Below are 26,126 nucleotides of genomic sequence, written 5' to 3' on the forward strand. Positions count from 1 at the left end.
CTAACGAATGTTTCCTGAGCCTATTTATACTGATGCCACACTCCGCCATGACCCTCTCCTCATCCTGAAGTGTTTACATCATGTGATACTGCACTTTATTAAAATGTCGCATGGTGGCGTCACTGCTCCATGTGATTTTTCGACAGCTCGACCTTTGACCGCCACAGGTACACCTGAGACAATCTGGGTGGTGCGGAGCTAGGCTGAGGACGCTAGGAGAGATCCCTTCCTCGGTGTTCGTACCCCTGATTCCTTGTCTGTACCTTCTCGTGGTGAGTAGCCGATTGATTACGATACAGAAATGAGGGCTGATCCTTTTGAGTAGCCGTTTGCCGTCCGAGAACCGCAGTATTTGAAATTGTAGCCAGGCGGAAGTTGGGTGTGTCCACAACCCACGCTGTAAAATTAAAACGTTACGTGTACCTTCCCATGCCATGTGTAACGTTACAGTTGCACCATTGTAGTCAGTACGATTGAAGGGGTTAGTGATCAAGCAGTATGTTACATATACAAAGTCAACTGCTAGCACCTGAACTGTAGCTTATGTACCGTATTCAGTTTGAATATAACGTTAGTTGAAAGAAGGGTGGCACAAAGTGTGCCATGGTCTTGTGGTTCAGCTCATGTTGATTTTATGCACCTGTAGATAATCATCTATTTACAGACCAATTCAGCTAGCTAGTTTAATGAGACCACAAAACAACAGTAGCTAAAAATGTAGTAAACTGGTCGTGAGTTAACTAGTGAAAAGTATAATTTGTATGTTAGGTACACTTGTAATGTTACAAGATGGTCATCATTTGTACATGTATGTTCATTTGTGTATTGTATTTACCACATACTAGTATATGACCATCTTGTGACCATGTAAGTAACTATAGTGACTACAAAGACCATACAGTTGCTCATAGTTCCCCATGATTCCAGTAGGGCTGCCAGACAATTTTTACTGGTGAGGTCATGGCCCCACTGGGTCTGCTCCAGGATTGAATTACAGTTTTCCAGACCCTGAAGAAAAGCGAGTAGTTAAAGTAAAACCAATTAAGGAGATTCATAAGGAAAAAGAGAGGTTGCAATTAGCATCCTGCGCATGTGTTTCTACCTTTGCCAAGAAAGCTGTTCTCGGTGCTGTTTGTGCTTTGTAAGTACTGGTTATAATTGTGTGTTGAGAGCTGTGGATGGATCTTAACAGATGATATTTGGTATGTGGGTACTAGTAGGTTTTGACAAAATGAAGGACAACAATGGGTTGAACAATTCACTTTGTTACAATGGATATTAGATATGACTTAGATATACAACCTGAGGGAGCCATAGGTATCATGCAGATATTTAAAGTTGGTTATTTTAGGTGATCTGTAAAATTACTGTGTGACCTAAACAGTGACAGGTTTACATAGCCACGTGTACAATGATAGGTTTAACTTGTAACCAATGGATAACCCCACCACTGACCTGAACTTCAACAGGAGAGGGAGTAAATGAGATACAGTACCACCATGGTCCTGATCAGTGCAGGCTGGGTAGGAGTCACTGATCCCTGAGATTGTTCCAATATGTCTCACCTTGACAGGTGAAGGAACTGGTGTAAGATGGTTGACTCGGCAGGTTAGGCTGTGGCTGGGTCTGGGTCTGTAGAACATACTAGAAGGTCCCCTCATCGTGTTCTCATAGCACTGTAACGTCACATGTTTGTGCCAAGGAATAAGGATCGATTTTTCATCAGTTGGCTCTTGGCTGGTGTTGGCATCATACATGTGTGTGTAATTAAATACCTGTACTCTACATTGCCAAAAGAAATACCGACTGTGGAACTTTTGCTCTCAGTTTTTGATCTCATGCTTGTTGTTCAGTATGGGTGATTTCATGAAGACTACTTTTGGTGAATATTTAGACCTTGTGCAATCTGGTATCTGGTATAGCAAATCCATGATGAGTGAAAAGAATGATACTGACTTCAAAATACACACTGTATTTGTAGAATAAGTGTAAAACCATGATCACGTTTGTCACTGAATGTGTGTTAACCATTCAGAGTCGGCTTTCCTTTCATGAAATCAGCACAGTAACTGACAGATAACCTTTGGGGTCTGATGTGAAGCAGCTGGATGGGAGAAGAACATAAGGACAGCTGTGTACTTGAACTTGACTGGTTCCACTGACAGTTCATGGACATGTTCTGATCATGCTAATGTCACAGGTCAAATCTTCCACAGCCCACAGTTGTTCACACTTTATACATCTCAAAATGACAGGACAAGTACTAGGATATGAACCTTCTAACCTTGGGTTGGTGAAGAATGTTGTACATGTAACTTGTACTGTTGGCCCACTCAGGTTTCTGTATTCAGCTCATGGTGTTCAGTAGAAGCTGAGTTCAGTCAGGCTGTAAGACCTTATTGCTAAAAAATCTATATTTAATCATATCTAATCACCATGTTTAGCATAGTCTGTAACTTAGTTCATGTTTACAAGTTGGACTCAAAGTGGATACAATGTCTTAACAAGCTGGATACAAAAGCCTCAACAAACTTGGCATTGGGTTGGCTTGCTATTGACATGGAAATAAAATTAGCCTTCTGATTATTGTGAGAAGAACCTAACTTTGAAGATTTAAAAGCAAATCCTTGCCAATTACCTGTAAAGTAGTACCAGTACATATATTTGTTGTTCATTTTGCCTTGGTATATACCTTTTCTGTAGGGCATTTCAGAAAATCAATTAAAGTTTTGTTTGTCTTTCATGTCAACCTTTCGTGCAGAGTACACACACACGTTTGACACAATGTAGGACCGAGACAATCGTCCTATCAGACTTGCACCATGTTGCCCTTTTTGTGGTTCACTAGGTTCCACAAATACACGTGTCACGCAAACACGACAAAGGTGGCTGCCTCCTGTGGTATGTGGTTTATAAATCCATTGGATATTGGATTGAAGGTTTGTTCCACTATCCTATATGATTTACCAAGTTGATGAAACTATTGATGGGCATGTTTATGTCCATGCTGGGATGTATGACTTGTCCACGTCAAGGGGTGTCATTACAAGTTATCGCGCTTCAATACTGTTTTATTAGCAGTAACAGTGGGAGTTGAAACAATTTTTTTTAATATCCTACAGTACTAATATTAAAAGTACTAAGTAACTGAATGGAATAAACCTTTGGCAGGGCACTATAGGTTATGTAGTGGCTCAGTAACACAAACAGCTATGGACTAAGTTATATAATTGTAATTTTATAGAGAACTTGCAATGGATCAAATGCTTGGTCAAACTGACTTTGAATTAAAAATAATTTTTTATTACCCCCTTTATTCTTGATGATATCATGAGATTACAGATATTTGTATAACCTGATTTGTACAGGTGATACATGCCAACATTAACTGTTTTCCAAATATCTTCATTTAGGTTACTGACTAGTAGAGAGGGTTTTAAGACTAATTTTTGGATGAGAAATTCTTATTGCCTATCTCACCAGGTTTTACCTTGGTACCATGTTACCTCCCCACTTGACATGTAAAGTTTAGTGTTTCCTCCCCACTTAAGCTTGTCATGGAGTTAAATGTTGTTCACCTAATTTGATCGAAAAGGTTTAATATTAAACCTCGCTGGTTTGATAGATAGTAACCTGATCTGTGGTTCACCAATCAGAGACTCAGAATTCAGCACTCCTGGGACAATGTGAAGGGAATACTAAGTAGTTTGCCCAGCTGGGTGTTCTGGGGGGCGGGGCCGCTCTCCACATGGGTGTGTCAAGCCTTGTTGCCATGGTAACAACAGCAGGTGGTACAAGCTTGAAAGAAGCGAAGGGTTTGATCATGGGTACAATGAACAGGATTTTTAGGTTTCCCATGTGCTGTCACTTCTGCATGTTTGTGTTCCTGTGTCTTTGTGGCACTATGCAATGAACCATATAACGTTACTTGTGTGTATGGGAGCATTTTTCAAACACAAGTTTGTATACTTCTTCCTAAAAAAGTTACTACCGGTAGTCTAGATCATTCAATTAAATGATCTGATTGGTCATATGTTCCTATAACTCAGCACGACCTGTAGCACGTAGCTCATGGCCAATGAGGTTGCAAATTTATATGTCTGCTCAGACCAGACCATTTCCCACCCAAAAATCTATAGCTTAGGGCGTAACTGTTGACTGTTTGGCAGGCATGTCATGTTCTTATTGACTTTTTACAAGACAAATTCTGAAATTCTGCTCAAGTTGTGCACGTAATGGATGTTATGGCAGTCATGCAGGGTTCTCGCCAGCGCATTTGAGCGTCGGGGGCCCCGACGCTGTGAATTTTTACCCCGACGCTGTGATTTTGCCCCCGACGCTGTGGTGCAGCCAGCGTCGGGGGGTTTTGTTGTTTTTCCCTTTTCAATCTGTCCTGTAGTAATAGTGAATGAATAGTACTTGATTTGAATTTGAAAGCAAATATTGTCTTTGCCCTTGTCACAAGGAACACCTCAGACAATGGAGAACAATGTAATTAATTGGCCCGGGGGAAAGTAAAGGTACCGCTCGGACTCGCCCAGTCGGGAAAATGATCTTCGGGGACTCCCTTAGTATAGCAACCAATTTTTCCCGGTAAAAATACAATTATGAAAATACAATGCCAGTGAAAATCATCTCTGTTTGTAAGAAAACCCATTAAAAGTCTCTAGATACCGTTATCTCGGCAAAGAATGCGGCAAATAGCTTTTTTTGTAACCAAACATCGGGCCTGCCTTGCTTATTTTCGTCCGCGGCGCCATTTTAAATTAAAATCTCGGCCCAACTCTCGCGAGACTTGATATCCTTATATCATTAGTGGGGGTCAGGTGATCACGAGATCTTGCGTTCAGCGGCGAACTAGCGGGCCAGAAGTTAGACAAATGTTTCCAGAATTGTTTTGGGGATTCTGAACTGCCATCGAGCTAAAATTTGGGGGGAAATGAAGGATATAATATTCTAAAAAGCCACAGAGATGCCATTGTTGGCAAGGCTGGTATCTGAAATGAGATTCTCTCTCGTGGCCGAGGCGCGTATGGCCGAGGACTCGGAGGAGTTTCCACAATGCGTGACCGATTTTCTACTCCCCTGTTCCCCTTGAAATCTGTTTTTGACAAACTTGTCCTTGCTGTAAGTGTAACTGATATTTTTTCACGGGTCACATGAAGCTACCACTGTATTAGATTGTTTTGATACAGCATACAAAAGTCCCTTTGAAGGTAAGATATTGTGTTGAAGTTTGTCTCACATTACCGGCAAGTTCAATTTAATGAAGCCTTTTTTGTGGGTGATTATGTCCCTTTTATGTTTTCTACTCTACTTGAATGAATCCTTTTTTATGTACATGAGGTTTTAAATTGATGAATTATTTTTCAGTCAAAGAAACTACTTCAGACTTGGATTTGTATAAGTTGAAAATTGTAAGAAATAGTAGAACACTGCCTTTATTCGTTGTTGCAGAAAAGTTTGTACCTTGAAGAGGTACAGTAGGTTTCAGTAGCAGTAAATATGGCCTATGTTGTCAAACATACATGTGTATCACATCTTCAGTAACTTGACATAAAATTGACTACTAATGTGTTTTGTTTATTATGTAATAAAAGATTTCCTTGCTGCAATTAAGAAGGCATTGCAAAACTCTTACTTTACAAAATCTGGCCCTCAAAATGTAGGATATGGTGTTTCAGGGGGTTATATTAAGTTACAAGTTTAAGAATCGATACCCCCCAGACCCCCCCCCATAATACACATTGTGTCCGCACCGCGCTCGCTGTGTGGCTTCGCTGCATTAGGTCCCCCTACGCTGTGAAAAAATCCTGGTGAGAACCCTGTCATGGGAGTTAATGTGATTTAAAAGTTTCTATGGGAGATATGGCAGGGAAAATGTATGAGTCTCTATAAGGCCACAGCAAGTAAATTCTATGGATGACATCCATGCAGGCTTGTTTTGGAAAAAAGCAAATTTTAAAATTTGTTCCCATCCACTAGGCTGTAGTGATGGCCAATATGATATAAGTTATACTAGTAGCCTGGAGTGATACTAGGCTACCACACTAGTGACACTCCCAGTGCTTCTTGGATGCAGGAATAAAAGACACATTGGATGTGTATAACATTTATGGTTCCTTTGAATAACAAAATAGGCACCTTTTTTGCACTCTTACACTAGATAGGAAGTCTGCAGAGGGAGATGGGGTTTTGTGCGCGTGAAAAATTTGCGCGTGAAAAACTTGCGCGTGAAGAATCTGCGCGTGAAGATATGCAAATTAGCTGACTCCCAAGGGATTTGAAAACTTTTTGCTGTTTTAAGCTTAAAAGTTGGAAAAAGACAAGAAAATAAAAATTTAACATCATTTTGCTTGCATTCTAGACTGCATACCCTTGTTTTGTCCATTTTTTTGTGATTTCAGGTTATTTTGAAAGGTAAAGTTTTCACGCGCAAAAAAGGTTGAAATTTGCGCGTGAAAGAATTTGTTTAAGAAAGCATGAAATCAAACTTCTAGAATGGAGAAAAGCTTCAGATTGTTACATTTTACCATCCTAAACCTCATACTAGTAACTTTTCCATGTATTTCTTACAAATTCAGGTGATTTTCAAAAGCTCAGGTTTTATGGAAATTATGCAAATTAGCTTATTCCCAAGGGACCAACATTTTCAAACAAAAATTTTGGCTAACAGAGGGAAAATTATACCAGAGGACAACATTTTCCTGCCTAAGAATTTGGTACTGCATATTTTCTAACATATTTCTAAGACTTTTATTTTTCACGCGCAAATTTTTCACGCGCAAGTTTTTCACGCGCAAATTCATCACGCGCAGAAAACCCGTTCCTTGCAGAGGATGTCATCCATAAAATGTACTTACTGTGGCCTAACAGTAACAGCAGTGTTCGAAATACCTGTCTGCAGTCTGCAATCTGCAGATAGATTTTCAAGATTGCAGAAGAAAAATTTATACAATCTGCAGTTTTGCAGCAGGAAAAATTGGCACTTGGGATTTGTTGCTCTTGGCCCCAAGGACAGACAACACTTAAGCTCCTGTTCTGAAACAACAGGAGCTTCTTCGCTAATTTACATCAGCCTTGTCTTGACTTGTTTATCTTTTGTTTCCTTTTGGACTCCCAAAAATTTGTCTTCACTAATTTGCATATCAATCAATAGTTCATGCTTATAAATTTGCAAGATTGTAGTATAGAGGCTTGTGTATTTGCAGAAAGTATTTCCAAATCGCAGAACAAAATTTTGACTCTTCTGCAATATTGCAGAGCACTGAAAAAAAGTATTTCGACCACTGAACAGTCAGCACTTTGGAACTGTGCAGGTAGCTCAGCACTGCAGGATCCCAGACTGGCTGTCTTGTGCTAATCTTGTAATGAGTCACCTCGTCCTGAATAATGAATTCTATAATTGTCGCCGGAGGACAACCGCCGGGACCGACGGGACCCGGTGTATTCTAAAAAGGAAGTATGATGCTGTAATTATCCAGGGCTGCCCGGATGTGCTGCCCAGAATTGAACTTGAAATCAGATTATATCTGTGTTTGTTTCTGGCATGGTCTGCAGTTTTGTTGGGGCTACCTAGCTACCCTGTGCTGGGACAGATATGGCGTGATTAATCAGATATTGTGACAGCCTCAGTTTTGTCCAGTTAAATTGTAGAGCTCCAGTGAACTTCTCAGTATCAACTGTAGAGGGGGGCATGTGCCAAAAAATTACCAAAAAAAGTGGTGCCATGACATTGCGTGTTTTGAATATTCCTTGCTGTAAGATTGGACCAAACAGTCCACCGTGGAATCTGACATGCCCTAACAACTTCGTCAGACTTTCTGAATAAATCAAATGAAGATTTATGTTCTGTTCTCTCCTTTCTTTTTTCACCTTAGATACTTAGACAGCACCTGTTTTCCAACCTGTAACATAAGAGGCTTGGAGCTACAACAGGTGATGATGGTTGTTTGCTGCGGAAAGAGGCAGTAATCTACAAGTAAACATTCTCAAGTTTGGCTCACTTTTCTCCTAAGTCTATTCCATCTGTCCAGAGGTCATGCTCTCTGCCTATGGTACACACTAAGTAACTTGGTATTGTGTGATTAATGTATGAAGGTCTTACAGTGTCATTAGCTGTTGACCTATGTAATTTGCCCTGACTGTGTTTTCAGGGTCTTGTACTACAGGCACGGGTTCACTGCACAGATTTAACAACTTTACCTTCACAGCCATTACCCATCAAATCACCTGTGCTTCACAATAACGACGAGGGTCATGTTCAGACAGGTCAAAATTTCCCTAAATAAGGAGCTGCTGACTATACTTGCCTTGGGAAAAAACAATGTGGAATAAAGTTGTTACTGTAACAATACAAAGTTCAACATGGGAATTAGAAATTGTCCGGGGAGATTTGTAGAAAGTACAGTTTTAATTCTATTTTGGGACATAGCATTTTTGTGTGCATTTATGCATTTCTGGAGACTTTTGCACTTTTAGTAACTTCTGTATACTAGTAATTATTTTGTGTAATACATAATTGTTGTCACCAAACTGTACACTTGTATCCACGTGAGATCTGACATAAGGTAACCTCTAAAGAATTATCACTTGATACCTTTTATACCTCCATGTTGATACCAAGGAGCTTCAATATACATTTTGTAACGTGTTATCCCCAAACTGTACCCATAGCCGGCAGGCACACAAGTCTCCCTTGACGTTGGACAGGTGCAATGATGATTAATTCCAGCCGGCTCGATTACAGAGACAGCACTGAGCTTGAAGTGGTTATAATTTACAATGTCTGGCAGGTAATAAAAATAATCCAGGCGTGTTAACAGCACTAGTTTTAACATGGTACTCCAACAGTCGTGCTGTTACAGTAAATCATGGGGGTAAAACCTCCTCAAGCTAGAGGCCTGGAAGGGATTTGCACTCCTGATAAGCTTATAAGCTTACCATGTTATTTTTCCAATTTATAAACCAATGTAGTTAGCAATGTAAGGTGTATTGTACCTAGAACCTGTGGTGGCTACATATATTGCTGACATGTAAGATACACCTGTACCAGCTAAGACTACAAATGGTTTTATCTTCCTTTAACAGCCTCAGTTTCTTTCAAGATGGGTCTCTCTCTCATTCTGATGCTCCTTTTGTGTGCAGTTCAGATAAGGACAGTGACTAGGGCTGTTTTCATTAGAATATGCAAGAAAAGTGCTGAGGTGGAAATTATTTATGGATAACAGGTGGCAACACGAGGACCTACAACTACAAGAAGCCAGGACAAATTTGTGGCCTGTTCGAAGACAATATATGTGCTACGACAATATACTAACAGTATGTGCTAAGTAAGAAGGTCTGTTCCAGAATCTAGAACAGGTTGCCAGATGGCAGTTTCTAAATTACCCAACCAGCCACCTGCGGTTTTGTGTCTGTAAGAAAAAGTGAACTGAGAACACCTCTCATATTCTTCTCCCCTGTATCACGTTTCTGCCGTCTCCCTTATGCCGTATTGTCTGCAACATCAGATAAGATTTCAAGCTTGTATCCGTTATCATAGACTGGCTTGTCCAGGGCTGAAAGTATCTGCAGTGGTTCAAATGCTGACAGGTGACTCAATTTCTGAACAGTCTCTAGTGCCTGTTTTGTCAACATTGCACCAACGGTTGGAGGAAAATCTCACACAGGCCAGCTGCAGCATGGGGCATAGGCATAAGCTTAACCCTAACCCCCCAAGTACTTGGCATAGAGAAGTACCAACCAATTGCTTTAAACCTGGAGCCTTGCTTTAAGATTGAACACGCCCATTTTTTTCAAACGTGAGAACCCGCTTTGTGGCCCTTTTAGTGGCACAGTCGTTAACTGTCACATGGCATTTGGCGCCCGTCATGCAGGGCGAAATGTGCCGCATCACTAACGATGAAACACCTGGGCATTGTGACCCACCACAGAGCTGCGATTGTGTGTCCGCACAAGTGGAGCATCTTTAGAAGTGTACTGATAAGGATAAGGCTCCGAATGTGGAGAGACTTCTCCAGTGTACCGGCCGTATTGTGCGGTGGTCTGAGAGGGTTCAGATTAGTTCTGCAAGTGCAGTGTTTGTTCTCTGCCTGGATCGACTTTTCGATAAGAAAATAATTGTTCTATGCACAACCAACACAACAAAGTGGTGATTACAGAAAGAAAACGGGAGGCTTACTTTGCTGAAAACATACAGAGGAAAGAAAAAGACAAAAGAAATGGCAAGCACAGTGGTATCATGACTGTTTGACTTTCAAAGAATGGAAACTTGGATTCAGATAGGAACTGGAAAGTTTGTGAAGAAACTGTAATTCAAGATTCCAAATGTAGTTCCTTATCTGTGTTCATTTTACAACCAGCTAGAATAAAAGAAGTTTATGAACTGAATTGTAATTCTTCTTCATTTTCATTGCATTATCTAAGATTATAATTTGATTTTGTTGTGTTATTTTCCACTAATGAACCCAAATCCCCAATCAATGATAATCATCCAAATGGCAATTATCGTGGGAAACATAGGTTTGTGAATTATAACTTCACTTCCATAAGTCAATGTTGGGACTGTTTTAATGGTGACAAATATGGATTTCAACTACTTCCACAGAATCTGTAAATAACGCCAGCTCGAATCAGACTGCAGGGTTTTGATATCCACTTTATTCGATGTCTATTAATAACCATGACAGTCAGTACTTGGGGAGGCAACCTGTAAAGGTGATTTATATCACCACATTTTATTATAATATATATCACCTGTTTTCTTCCCTCTATTGGGTTCAATGGTACATTCAAATGAGCAAATAAAGAAATACATAATTTGCATTATGAGCATTATTATCAACGTTAATGATGTACACCTGAATTATCAAAATGATTCAAATATAAAATCTGATTTCATAGTATTGCCCTAGACATTGTCATACAGACTTAATTGAAAGCGTATTGCTAGTATATGAATTAAGCAGAATATACTACTGGTGGCTTTTGAATTTTTGTAGCTCATTCACATCATTTCAGCATGGGTAATCATTCTTAAGCTTATCTTTTTACTTTGTGGTATATTGCATTCATAGGTAAGTGCACAAGGGAAATAAATCAAGTTAGATAAAATATACCCCTGAAGGATTGCTTGTTCTTGTTTGCTTTATCTGGGTCAATAAAGCCACCGGGGGTCATTTGGCGGATTTCCTTGCATTAATTTGGAGCATCCCTGCAGGGACTGTGTCAAGTGATAGTGCATGATGGTTGCTTTTTAAACATCGGAAGTTCCCACCATGTCCTTTTTACAATGTGACAAGTGACCAATCACTAATAGCCCCTGATTCACTTTTCCCAGTTAAACCTTGACCTCTTATGACCCCATTTCACACCTCAGTTGCGATGAATGTCAGATCAGGAACCATCTGAAATACAGCAACTATCGACATCCTAACTGGGAGCATTATCAATAACCCAGGGCGTTTGCCAAGTTCGTATTGATTTCACAATTTTTGCCTCCAGTGTCTGATAATTTCTCACCTTCCTTGGGGTACGTTTTGTCTTGGAGGTTTTGTTAGAGCGTCAGGGGTATTTTATTAAAGTCAGGGACCGGTGAGAGGAGTCTCTTTTAATTAAAATGAAGATTGTCGACACAATATTGATATTTAGAGTAAGTTGTGGAGAGAAATCAATGTGGTAAATTCTGGTACTGATAGAGTTCTTCCAGGATCATTAAAAAATGTACAATAATTATTGTATGTTCAGTCTGTTGAGTGTCTGAGGTCCCCTCCCCATCTCTCTGCTGTGATAATCTCCCAACCCCACAATTATTATTGCCACATTCTTGCTATTACTGAAGGTCTGTGCCTCAGATCTGGTGATCATACTTCAGTCAGCAAAGATACCTCAGCCTTACTTTCCCCTGAGGATACATTTGGTCAAAATTAGAGCATCTGATTAATATGTATGTAGGGTCAGTAACTGATGTTCCAGCATATATATCAAAGTATGCTTTTGAGCAACTGTTAAGTTGAGCTTAAGAACACAGTAAAGTCTTGTTTTGCCCCATCAGTAAGGTTTTATGTATGAAATATTTGACACAGAGTTGTATGACTCTCCTTTATTACGTGTGAACTCCTGTAATGTATGTAGGTATTTGGTACGACATCCCTCCTCAAATAGTACCATCATCGCATGCCAGTAACTACGTGGGCTTGTGGTGCTAAGATTCCCAGAGAAAATCTTGACAAATTTCTAAGATTTGCTGTACTTCAGGAATGCAGTAACAATTTTTGTACCAGACTTTTTACTGCCAAAGTGATGCGATAATTGGAATTCACCTGCAGCCCCTCATCTTCATGTGATGCATGAAACAGGTTGATGTAATCGGGACCATCTTTGCAAATTACACACAACATTGGACACTCGTTTATTGTATGCATCCTAGTTCATGGTTTCCTGGTCAACTTGATGTTGTAACGAATGGTAACAACAAGCCTGTGGTGGAAATAATGTAGTATTTTGTTTTCTAGGGAAAAGATGATTCTCAGATTCTAATCACAAGTATCTTGATGCACTGACATGCATGCATGACATTATTACATGACATTCACAAGAAATTTACCCCATTGGTTCTTTAGCATGTTCAGTTATGCGAGTGGCAATCTGTGTAAGTACAAGCAATGCATTTTTATAATGTCAGCATCTAACAGATGAGGAATCGTTGGGCCATATGCTTCCTACATACTTTAATTTGCCAGCTACACGTACTGATATTGCCTTCAATCATGGCACTGGCTCGATAGCACTAGTCATGTTTTCACTCATTTTCCACAGGGAAATTGACAGCACGGGTCCCCTGAGACATCTCGAGCCTTAGCTGTCGATTCTGCAATCCTGGAAATCACCAGCCCAAAATACGAGGTCAATACAGAAGAGCTCAAACTTGGCAGCTGGTTTTCCTGTGAACTCAAGGTACTCCTTTCCGCAAATATTCAGAGCAAGTATACCATTGTAACAGCATAATGCTGTGAGCATTGAAGTGAACAAGTGAATATTTTGTAATTTTGTTCCATTTTGATGATGGAAGTAATAGGTTGATTGATGGATGTGTCGTTATCTATTTTCATGTACAGATGGGGTCAGCTGCAGATAACATTTCAGCTACGGTTCAAGTCAATGTGAAATTTTGTAGTAAAATCAGTGATCTGTTGAACAGCTCAGAAATGTTAAGTGTGATGAGTATATGTTGGGGATTTCTTATTTCATTTTGAAATTCTTTTAGGCATGTTTAATTTTTGTGGTCAGAAAAATACTTATCATCCATTTTTCCTTGCAAATGACCCATGGCCACCACTGGGCACAGATTTTTATAGGTCATGCTCCCTCCCATTCTTGAAATATTTTCAAATTTGAAGCTCTCATATTGAAAAGTGCCTGATATCTAGGGCATTTTGGGGCCTTATTCAGCCAGGTTTTAACCTAGATATATAATAAAGATAAACGCCAACAAAACCAACCTGGAAAAAAAAATGGAAATCATCATTTCCACTTACTCTGAATTTTTTAACATTCCACTAATAACCATCTTTGCATTTTTGTTTGTACAAATTTTGGTCTGTTATCTTTATCTTCATAAAGAAGATTAACCAGTTTATTTCTGTGATAATCTGTGATAAAACCAGATAAGATAAAGACGCCCTAGAGGTGAACACAGGGATAAACCGGTATGGACTGTGTTCTCATGCAAATTCATCTATTTTCAGCAGATTAAGGTCTGCAAAGCAGAGATTACACAGGCATTTTCGAACAAACGGTTGACTGTGAAGATCCAGCAATTGTATTCACTGTGCCTTTATATATCAGGTTCCCCACGGGTGCATCTATCTGAGGTGAGCATTTTCCCCAGCCATTACTCCGTGAGCACTCCACATCCACTTACCTCAACCCTGGGTGCCTCTCAGTGGAAACATTTTATTCCCAGCTTCATGTGATTTATGTATCGCGGAATCTTCTGGGTAAATCTGGTTCAAGATAATCTTGGGGGTTACATAGTCGTCTGAGTGAGCCATAAAATATTTTCCATTCTGCACGTACGTGGCTCAATATCCGGACTAGAATTATCACTTGCTGAAGGAATATTTGAAAGGAGACCATGAATAATACTCCTGGAGCAAAGCCACACGATAAAAATCGACTTAATGGAACCTGAGGCATGCTAGGTCACGTCTTACTTCTTCCTGAGTGTGCATTTATGTGAGTCCTTTTTCTCAATAAATTTTCAGAGGTCCCCTGTATTTTACAAAATCTAATGATAAGAGGACTAACACATTATCCTGATAAAGATGAACTATCGTGTTAATATTCTTAGCTCAGAGAACTGCATGTTGTTTTGAGAACTGTATGTTGTTTTGAATATCCCTGTGTTCTAAACTGTCAGCTCCCTTACCGGCGTTACAAGTTGTTGCCATGCCCTGCCGACATTGTATGCATAGCATTTAATTTATTTTTGGTCTGTTCCTCAGTGGCTGTATCCATTAACACTTTTAGAAACAGCATAGGTGAACAACATGTTAACCTTTAGAACACAATGTTCACGCTGTATACGCTTACAGATGAAGGTGTGCACATCACCTGCAGAGTGGTAAATGTCACATGCGATTTAACTTAATGCTTCTTTTAGACATTTGATGACAGAGTGGACACTTTAGGTTCTTGATGTGTAATACTATGCCCAGATAAGGGTAAATACTGTATTATATTTTCTCCAATAGCATCATATCTCCTTTGGATGGACATTTTGGACAACGGGAATTTCCATCGATCATTATCAATCATGGGATTATGAAAACATTGATGTTCAGCAATCAACATTATAGCACTTCACTTGTAACATTGAAAAGTAGTAGAGTAATACAGTGACAGTCACGCCTTAATGAAAATGTCACATTATGACAATCACCAAGCAAGTCCCCCTCCCCCAATATCTGCAATTATTCCTGTCTGTCTGAGCTACTTCCAATGTTTTATTTTTATCACAAACAAGTCAATGACAGAAAGGATTTTTTTGAGGGACACAGTATCTGATTCAATAACTACAACAAGCTGTAACACATGCTAATGTTCAGTAAAGACATCTTGTTCTTCAGTTGTCTATATTTTATGCTATTAAGGTATTACAATTAGTTCTGTAACACGACTTTGAAGGAGCTTAGTGTCAACACTTGTAGCATGTGCTACTGGTAGTCAGAGATATCAGACAAATGCATAAAATTTGCATGTGTAATATCTTGTGCAAGAACAAGAACAGCTTACAAGGTACAGCTAAACAGCTAACAGTGTTTCAGAAATCTTTCCTATTTGGCTTTATATGAAAAGCAGTGCATTTTTTAACACTTTCTTTGATATTACTGAAAGCAATATACATGTATGCATAACATTTATATTGATTTGTCAGTTTTATCAAGTGTGTTGAAACCAGGCAGAGTGAAAGAGTCCCAACTATGTCTTAAAACAAGCATTTGCAGCAATTAGTAATTATAACAGCTCGCAAACCCTTACCAGAGAGTACCCGAGGGCAATTGTTCCAATAAAAGACCGGAGTAGAGGTTTTTCCTGTCCATTTTGTCACCGTTAGGATTCCAAATTACGGGTTAAGGCACATCTCGGACAATAGCACCTGCAGGGAATGAGGAAATAAAGGTTGACATTAGTGTTTCTGACGGGCATTTAAGTCCCATTTAAGTCTGACTATAGCTGGGGAGACCCTGTAATCCATGTCCACAGGGTAAGCTTAGTGTTTTAGGAATGAAGATAATCTTTGCATCAGTAATTTGTACTTTGCTCCCTCTGAGGATTCAGACCTCCATGTAACTGACTGTTAAAAGGAGCTCCAATACAGCTAGAGGGGTATCGCAATGTTGTCTTGCCAAATTAGAGGTAACGTACATACAGGAGACTACAATGTAGAGATGATCAAAGAATGTATGTAAGTGTTTTCACTCATATTCCCTCAATGGTCACAATGGCTATTAATTCCAAGGAGGTTCTATCAAACCTCGTTGCAACTACGTGTGAATGCATGTATGTTCTGCCTACCCGTGTTTATGATGACATATACAACACATCCTTCCAACATTGGTACATTTACTTTGAGATAACATTGTTTACAGAGCAATTAGCCCAGACAGGCAGATTTATCTGTTATTCTAAAACAGACTGTTTATGTAAGCTAAAATAAGAAACATCCTGATTTGTCCATGATACTTAGGTAGAATTCTGACATGTTGACGTTTACTTTGTTGAATTTCTCCAAATTCAAATCTGGTACAGCTAGATAAGCTGGACAATGAAAGCTGCATTGTGCTGTGAACCCTGCTAGGTGGCAGTCCTGTGTGCAAAATTGATGCAGGGCCATCTACGTGTTATAGCAAAGTGACAGACTAATGATTTGTTGGAAGGATTCTCCTGCAAATAGGAAACCCGGCCAAAAGGGCTCACGCAACACTCAGACTGATTATCGGAGCCTGTCGCTCACTTACAACACAGAGATGCCAAGGAATTTGTAGATAATCCCATATTGTCCTTATCCTAGCTTCCTCTAGCAGGGTAATTGTAGTTTCTTGATTGCGTGCTACAGTGGAAAGGCATGGAATGGGGTCCTGGAATGGCTTGCGTATGTCATCAAGACCTGTCTGCCAAGAAGTCCAGACAAAACATTTAGTTTTTAACTAGAAATGCCCAGTGGAGTGAGCAAATGCTAAGTGGTTGTTTGTGTATGAGTATTATAGAATGTATCTTCAAGAAGACAAGAAAAAAATATACAGAAGCTTGATCTGTTACAACACATGTTACATGCATTAACCTCATGATGATCAACAAAGTAGACAGCAGAATGGAAAAAGTTTGTGTAAACTGTTGTGACACAGGTTCCACCTGTCTGGCAGAGGCATCCCTTCTGGGTGATTGACCTCTCTGCCAAATTATGTGTAAAATTATACAGTTAGTGATTACAGGAGACAAGTGGTTAGCTGGTTTGAAGAAGTTGCCCCTCCAGAAAGTCATAATTACTGAGTCAAAAAGAATTTGTTTGGATGTTTTTGTCTCTTCAACCATTGGTCTCTTACCCTGAAAGTAAAAAGAAGAAGAGAAAAAAGAATAAATTGTTCCGAAAATGAATCAATGTGACAATGAATGAACAAACATGTACTTTGAATTCGTGAAAGCAGTGACATTACTGTAAACATGCTGCATGCACTAGCTGCCTAAATGGCTTGTGTCTACACAAACAAACGAGGCTTAGCTGACCTGCAGCACCTTATCAGCTCACCTTGACCGAAAATGGTAAGGAGAAGTCAGCCAAGAAATAGGAGGCAACTGTGATTACATCTGTGTGTACAAAGACTTTGGTTGTTGTGCAGGTTCCTCCTCCTTTCAGAGTTGCCAAAGTGGAAAGGCTAATTGTTCAGCAGACTGAGGCAGTTGAGAGAGTCAAGTTTCTTGTCTGGCATAGCTCCTGTTCAACTTTCAAGTGCCAACCCCACCCTACCCCAACAAATAAGCAGCAAAGAGATGTTGTTTGTTATAGATGCTCAAACGTTATAGGATCTATCCGTTTATCCTACCGATGTCAGTATCTTTACCTGCTTTCAGAGAGGTATTTTTCATGTTACAGGCTACAAAGTATATTAGGACTTAGAAGAGTTAACACCCCCGGCAAAAACTTCAAACAGACAGAACTCGACTTTCCACATTTTCTTTTGCTGTGTCACAAAAGATTGAAGTTTGACTTCAGACATACTAGTAATTGCCATAGTTGATTTGCCTTGGGGCATTGTGTTTGCAGGCCATTGAAATTAATAAAATGAAGATTGACAGGGCACTATAATGTAATTTAAGATACAAATACACAATAGAAACCATTCCTATGGAGGTACAACAGATGTCAAAACATAAGCAAGCAAAGGCACGCTGCCAGAGTTGAACAGCGTGGCCCAGTGTGTGAGGTCATTGTTTGCACCTGCTGTTACCTGTGGTGTGGGGTGATGATGTCATCTCCAGTGACTGTGATTGGTCAGTTTGAGCCTATGACCTTTTACGTACAATCCTCCTGTTTTCTTGCAAGAAAAGGGGGATAAGCCGTGCAAAAATAGCTGTAGCTGTTTTCATGAACTCTTTAGATAAGCCCAAGACCATAAAGTGCAGTCAAAGCGCTCCTGTTTAATGTAGTAGGTTCCCTGGTCACATGACCCGAATTTTGACACATGGCTCCAACTTCCCGCTACAGTGTGGGCAAACATCGCGATGTTTCCCATACTGTTTATTCCTGGATGGCGATATGGTCTCGCAGGTTAGCTGTAGAAAGACCTTCAGTAAAGGTGCTGCCGTTTAGACACTAGTTATCTGTCTACAGTGTTTGCTATTAGAAGAAAACGTGACGATTCCCTCGCCTATCGCACGCACCCCTCCTCCCTCGTACGTGCGGCGGCGGTTATCCGGTCTTGTTTCTCTTGTTCCAACGGGAGGGCGCGCGCGGCGAAATCAATTAACCGTCCGCGACACAAAAACAAGTACCACATGTTATCGTCGCAGAAAATCAAAATTATACCGATATTTTACACATGCTCCAGCTAGTTGTCAACAACATTGAGCGATGAAAAATTGTAAGGTAATTATGTCGGGGGCACGGCGTAGTTTAGCGCATTGGGAAGTGTAGCGGATGGATTTTTCTTCGGCCGCCAGTGTGCCGTAATTGCTTGGTGTGGAGAGCGTCAGTTGCATGCTTGTGCCAGCCCGCCTGGAGGCCTGAGTCTCCCCGGAAACTTGCCGATAGCGAGCCCACAGGAGTCATAAGAAGGTACGCTATTTCAGTCAAACGTTTGTGTACGATTCAGAGAAATCATGACGGAAATCAGAGTCAGAGTTAAGGTTGTAAAAGGAGAGAACGCCACGTTCAGCTGGGACGTGATTGCTGTAAACAGCGACTACCGCCATTTTGTGTGTGGGTTTGAAAATGTTCGGGCGCACTTCAGTCATGTTATCGGTGCTGTCTCGTTTTCCAGACGGCAGGACAATCACCAGATTAGGCCTCTGCATTCTACATACTGGGAAATATTACGACTGCACTCTTTTAGCACGGAAATAGATAGTTAATTGGTGGCTCGCCCCTCCTCCCTCTTTACTATGTGGCATATGATGTGTAAGACGAGTGTTGCACTTTTTGTGTGTAGCGAATTTGAAACTGTTCAGTTCCTCATAGATCGGCCGACGTAGTAACAGGATTTTACATCGACTTTGCTCATGCAGCAGCATGTTTTACCAACCGTTAATTTCGCAAGAACCTAGACATAAAATTTTCACGTGAAGGCCGCGGGTCAAAGGTTTTCTTCCCACCGGTGTTGCAACGTTGATCTCCCCGTACGATTTTAGTGCCAGGCGTTTTAGAAGGGAAGTGATCGCTGCTGTTTTAGTACGTCTTTGCAAGGCTCCGGAGAGCTAGCGTAGAGTTATTGCCCTTCGGTGAAACCTGTGGCATAAACATGAGGCAGGTGCGCTGTGCCTGGTAGCAAATCCAGGGTCATTCGTCTGTGTACATCATCACCGTTGGTAGGAAAGCTGTTGTGTATGCGGAAGGGGACGCCATGAAGAAAAGGTCGTGTCACGCCCATGAACTATATCTCATGTAATGTGCACACAATGGCCGACGGAGTAGGCCGCTCAGTCAACTGAACGTATTGTTTTGTTGGTGACCGTGGCTTTGGAATAGCGTTAGTGTTGGAGTTAGCTCCACAAGATTAACATTAAGAGTCTGCCAACAGCCAAGTAGGTCACTGATGGTCGTACTTATATCCATATAGCATTCATTTCAAGGTAGATTTTAGCATGAAATTGGTTTTAGAAGGTTTGCATTGGGGCACACTGAGAAGCTTTAGAATACAAATTGCTGTTACAATATTTCGAAATTTGATTGATTTTTCTTTAAACACCCGGTCCTTTTGTACTGATCCCATTTACTTGCGGCAGATTTGAATCAAAGAAACGCAGTAAACTATTACTATCCCTCCCCAGGCATCAACTCATTTGTCCTAATTTGCTGTCCTCAAATTGTGTCATTGGGTTTATTGTACCACGCTTCTTTTATTTAGAAGTATTTGGTACAATTTCTTAAAGCAGATAATTGTTTGTTGCAGAGAAATACAAGAGAAATTACATCAGAATTAAAACTGGCAAAAAGGAATATAGGAAGTGAGAAATTAATAGGAACTAGAAGTAGAAAGTGAGATGTTTTAGGTTCAATTTGTCTAGCCTCCATTTTCCTGACATTTTACTGGAACAACCTGTGAGTAGTCTGCTGATCATATATACTTTATAAACCCCTAAATAGATAGCACTCAAGCTGAGACAGGAAACCTATTGTTCCTGTTTCGTCTTAATGTTTTGTGTAGTTTGGAAACCTAACTACCAGTAGCAAAACTTCGTTAGATTGTATTTAGACGTGCTTAGAAATTTATGCTGGTTGTCATAATTGAGACCTAACAATTTTAAAAGTGTCATGAACTGGCTGATGTAGACTTTTAGGTGAAGGTAGGTCGACAGTTTGTCTGTAGACTAATTTAATTACCAACTATTTCACACTGCCATTGCCAAGTTGTAGCATGACATCATAGTTTCACTCAGCATAAACATACTTCTCTTTTTATTTTGTACTCATTATGTGGCAGTAGATTTTATCTAGAATGATGAAATAATTTGGCAATGTTTGTTCTATTTTTGTTTTGATAGCATTACAGTGTTTTTCCCCGAAATTGTTAGCAGCTAACTTTGTATCTTGTATGGTGATGCAATTTTTGCAGTCCAAAAGCTTTCAATCCCTGCTCAGTAAAAAAGATAGAATTGTTTGTTCAAATTGTTGGAATGGATGCAGCAATGGTATAATATGGATGGTTTTATGTATTCCAGAATGTATTCCATTGGATTTTATTATGTCACAGGCCATGTATTTTTCATGGCCAATAAAAGTGCAAGACGAGGTCACACAAGCCCAATGAAATATTACCCAGCTGCAGTCAAATGAATCAAATGTTGTAGGGTGTGGTGAAGTAATGCTGTTTGGATGCCTGCCATAAAGTAAAGCAAATAGAATTGTCTGAGAGGTGCCAAGACGTTAATAAATTACTGTGAGTGAAGATGGATGGATGATTTGGTAATGGTTGTTTTGTAACTGCTGCTGAGTGATGTTGATTTTGTATAGAAACAAACATTTTTCAATTTCAAAATACTAAAGTCGACACAACCAGGTGAGCAATACCATTCATACACATTCTTAAAATTGGACTTGCAAGCTTTTGAAGTACAGACACTGGTTAAGTCTGTAATTATATTTTTGGATTGACCTGTATAATATCTTCTAGGATCCCTGCTGTTGAAATGTAATATCTTGACTAATTGAGGCTCAGGGAGATGATCCTTGTTATATCTGGGGCTATTAATGTTTTAGTCTGAAACTGGCAGGACTGGGAATAATTGTAGGATAATATTATCCATTTGTGGCACACAGTGCTGTTGTTTGATACATAATCACCTGTGCAGTCTAAATCTGCAATAGCATACTAGCAGTAGTCATATCTTGCAGCAGATAGTAACAATTTAATCCTTCTTAATGTGGATAATTTTTTTAAAAGGTGATGTCTGTAATACACTCCATAGGAAAGTGGAGTGGAGTGTCAATATGACCTGAACAGGTTTGCTCCTGAGGAAAGGGTCTGTTTTCTCTAAAGAAGGCATGACATGAGGGGAAGGAAAGAGCGATCCAGTGACAGGATGCTGCTTCCGTCTGCCTTTCCTAACGTTCCCCTTTGATCTCCTAGAAACAGTGAAGAGTGGACAGCTGTCCAGCAAGCTTGAGTCTGGAATTCAGACCACTACCTATATCATGGCTTTGAACCCCGTTTTGCTTGTGACAGCAAACTGCTTGAGTGAATTGCTTTAACCATCTCATACCTGTGTCACTGGTCAGACAGAGGAAGGTGACACTTCAGCTATGTAAACCAGGACATGGGCTTTGCTGTGTTCATAGACCTTTTGTCTATATGTTTCATCAATTCCTTACTAGAATCAACTTTTCTATGTTGCTGTGGTGTGCCTGAGCTGTGAAAATATTTGCAGTGGTTTTACATGTTACCTAGCTCCTATTCATATCTGCAGCAATTGAAATATAGGGTGCTAGAAATGGTGGTCAGTTTCAGACAATTGCTTTGAAATTGGAGAGGTTTAACCGCTCCCTTAGTATGGTTCCAGTTGTTGGTGTCAGTTTTACAGTGCAAGAATGGTGCTACAGAGCCACGCTTTCATTTGTTTTAAGGACCTGAAGTGGAGCCGCCCAGCTATTATTGCAGACAGCTGAGAAATATGACCCTGTTCATTAGGCAAATATCCTTCTCCTGCCTCCATTACCCTTTTCCTAAGTGCAAATTGTGTTTACTACTGTTTCATGCTAGGGCTGTTGCAAGAATGGACAAGCAAATAACCTCAAACTCCAGGTGCCGCTACATATTTTCTTTTGTTTACTGTGTATCTTGGAGTTTATGTGTTTTTGTTGTAATAGAAGTAGACTAACAGGTTACGTGGCATACTAGTACTTGAAACAGGAAGTTTAGTCCAAGGTGACTAAAAGAAAAAGTGTACATTGTGTCGTTTTTTTATAAAGCAAGTTTAAATGTTTTCCGAATAAGTTTTCTGTGATTGATTACGCAAGTCTATAAACATAAGAATTAGGGATTTTATTAGATGCTGCGAGATCTATAAATATAAAAATTAGAGATTTTATTAGATTTATTAGATCAGTTGAAGGTCAGAAAAATGTTCATACATTTATAAGTAATTTTCCAGTCATTTTTTCTTACATTGTGATAATGAAATAAGGGAAAATGCTTTATTCTCCTAATTTGGCCAGATGCTATTTCTATTATATTGACCAGTTCAAAGTCAAAATCCTCGCAAGAGTCGTATCTATCTTCATGTCTTGTTATAACATGGTATTGCCCACGTTAATGGCAAAAGAATGTTCTTTCATCCTTAAGAAATTGGATGCAGTCTTTTATTGTATTCGGTTGGTTGCCTTCTACAGCCAGGGAAGACCGTCTTGCCCAAGCGGATCAATAACAATTGGCTGTTTGGTATGCAGACTGTGGTCTGGCTCCACTTCAATCTCGTCACAGTAAATTCATAATTCTTAAACCAATCTACGCTGTGTCTTGAGCCAAATGGCAGCCAGGCATTGTGGTGGAAAACAAACTACAAGTGGGACCCTGAGCAGTAAGTCATGCATGAGATATTTTCTTAGGTCTGGCTAAAGTCACCAGTATGTATATTTCATGATTTTAGACTGTGACTTGCTTAAAGGGATTTCTAGATATCTTTGTGCCTTTAGGCCTCAAGTAGAGGGTATCCTCTGGCATAGTGGCAGTTTAGTGGTAACCATAGGTCATGGATAGCAGCTTTTAAATTTTTTTTTAGTCCACTGAATTTTGTGAAAAGGTTAAATTTAATCAAAAGACCGACTCAGTTCAGAAATAACTGAAGGCTGCTCAACAAAGAATCTATTTGCAAACCAACTTTTGGACAATATTTGTGTCTGTTGTGTGATCATTGACAAATGGCAGAAGGCATGATTCAGAACAGAGTAATGTTGGTGGGTAGATCTCAACCCACAGTTTACCTTAGGTTCAGCTCCCTGCTGAGAAAAGATTGGGTGTTTATAGACTGGGGTGAGAAAAGTCAGTGGGCTAGCAGTAATGGGTTAACATGGTAATGACCCACGATGAACAGTGCAAGGATTAACACCTATTTGTTGATTTGAGATACAGGATATGATTTTGAAATGGGAGGGCGGAATTGGGATTTTATCTTTTGTTTTTATGTGTGAACAGTTCAGTGGAAATGAAATGAGGAAAAAGCAGGTTTCTGTTAGTCTCTAAGCAGACGTTTTGGTAGAAGATGACGAGTTTTCTGACCGCCAGGTTTTTCTTACAGCCATGTATCTCACAGCCAGAATATTTACAAGCTTTGCTTCATCTTGGAGACTAGGCTTCTTTGGGTCCATGGCGATAAAGCCCCATAGTATGTAATATAAGGGCTTAATTTGTGTATCATGTGTATTATTTGATTGTTGTGATTTGTCTTGATTATGTAATACCCGGCATCAATTCAGCCGTATACAGGCTGCGACTGTACGGGTACTGTTTGGACAATAAAAAAAAACCATTAGAAATAGATTTCTTGGATTGAAGGTTGCACACCAATGGAAGTCCCAAAGCATGCTTACTTACTATTCCGGCATGATACAGAGCCATCACGGACTTGACCTGGACCATGTGGGAACCTATCAATATTTCTTTGGGGCATTCCTCCAGAGTTCTAGCACGAAGCTGTGGGAGAGAGAAACTATCCCCAGGCAAGTCATTAGCAGCCCTTAGAATTCCTCTGGTAAGTCATGGATGGGTGGCAATCCTACTTTGAAAGCTTGAGGAATTTAGCCGTCAGTTGTCGAGTCTTTGCTATCGGGAAGATGGCTCTTTTCCTGCTTGTGTTGGGTTGATGTCCTGTTTGAAAAGTTAGTGACTACACAAATAAGTTGTGCTGCTGCATATGTTACATTTCTGCAACGATTCTGCTCTTAGGGGAAGAAGATTTTCTGTCAGAAGTGATATTGAAGGGTTGGAGGAAAGATGGCAGGTGTACTGGAATAGCTTTCCATGTACATTTATGGTTTTGTTCTGCATTCTGTGTGCAGTTCAAGTTCTATACTGGATATCTGTTCAGGAAAAATACTTTTATGTGCTAACATTATCATAGACTTGATGTAGGAATCAGAAAGCAACTGAAGGGAAAGGCACATGTTTGAAATATTCAGGCAGCCTCTAGGGAAGCCTATCATGGCACAGTCTGGTATGGTGGACCAATTAGTGTATGTCAGATTCAGGGTGATAAGCAGGTCTCTTTTTAGGTGGCCCTGAAGACTACATAAAACATCAACTGTCAGAAGCCTAAAACTACAGAAAAAATTTGTATGTGTTTCTATATTTGTGAACCACAGTGTAATAAGACCTCGCTTTGGCATAACATATTATCGTGGTTAAGACTTCACAAGTTTGTAAGAAATAAAGGTAGACAGCGGGATTTCTATTCAATTCCTGCACATTACCAAGAGACACATGTGGGAAAGATATAACCTAGAATTATGACATTCAAACCTTCTTTGGATATAATCCAGATTAGTCACAAATGTCAAGCTGCAAAAAAATCTGTTTTTGACCTGCATGGAATGCAAACTAATGTTGAAGATTGACATTAATGTATACCTGATGTGGTATACTATGCACAGGTGCCAAGACAAGTGTTGTTAATACTATAGATTATTACATTTCCAGACACAGCACTAGTCTACACAGAGAATTTATTGGGTGGGTTCCTACAGTCAGCACAGTGTGCAAGACTTTTGGTCTTTTGTTACAGGGGTCCTTGAACTCTTCACACCAAGCAGAGTCTAAAGAAATTGCAAACCATTGAAGGGTGTGGTAAGAGAATACCAACTAAGCAGTATTGTTTCCTAACATCAATGGAGAAGCTTGCAAATCTACAGGGAGATTGTGATATCCACCCTCTGGTATCATCAATGTGAAATGAAGTAACACAACACAAGACATCAAATACTTCAATAACTGTTGAATTTACTTGAAATATACACATAGATTCCAGTAGCAAAGTTATCATACTGAAGATTTCTTGACATTTTTTAGATAAAAGTATCTAGAAGAGCCCTAATTAGGAAAAAATGATTTTGATTTCTGTACCTGTGGTCTTGCTGACATCAATAATTACACCTTCCAGCTTCATAATTAAAGTGCTGTGCCTATAAACCTTTCCTATTATTCTTGGGAAGAGATAAGGATGATACATGGATGCCTTGGGGGAGTGGGACAGGAGGTGTGACCCAGTTTGGAAGAGTATTCCCAGGCGTGTGCAGGATACAGGTGTTCTTTCCAGGTAGCTGCAGGCATTGTAGACATTTTCCCATGAAGACACCCGCTTGTGAGGTATGTCTTGATTCCGCTGATACAACAGGATTTCGGAAAGGCTGCCACAAT

General features: G+C 39.9%; 1 protein-coding gene across 27 annotated transcripts in view; it reads left to right on the top strand.

The window, feature by feature from the left end:
• Positions 1 to 150: 150 nt before the first annotated feature.
• LOC109480947 (band 4.1-like protein 3) overlaps positions 151 to 26,126 on the top strand; it is a 70,449-nt gene continuing 44,473 nt past the window's right edge. For 8 of the 27 annotated variants that reach the window (XM_019783378.1, XM_019783390.1, XM_019783393.1 and 5 more), the window contains exon 1: positions 18,377 to 18,838. The gene's annotated coding sequence lies outside the window, so the exon portion shown is untranslated. The other 19 variants (XM_019783388.1, XM_019783396.1, XM_019783387.1 and 16 more) reach the window with 7 other exon arrangements.

This window comes from Branchiostoma belcheri, unplaced genomic scaffold (genome assembly GCF_001625305.1).
Source record: "Branchiostoma belcheri isolate BF01 breed outbred unplaced genomic scaffold, Haploidv18h27 scaffold53, whole genome shotgun sequence".
NCBI lineage: Eukaryota > Metazoa > Chordata > Leptocardii > Amphioxiformes > Branchiostomatidae > Branchiostoma > Branchiostoma belcheri.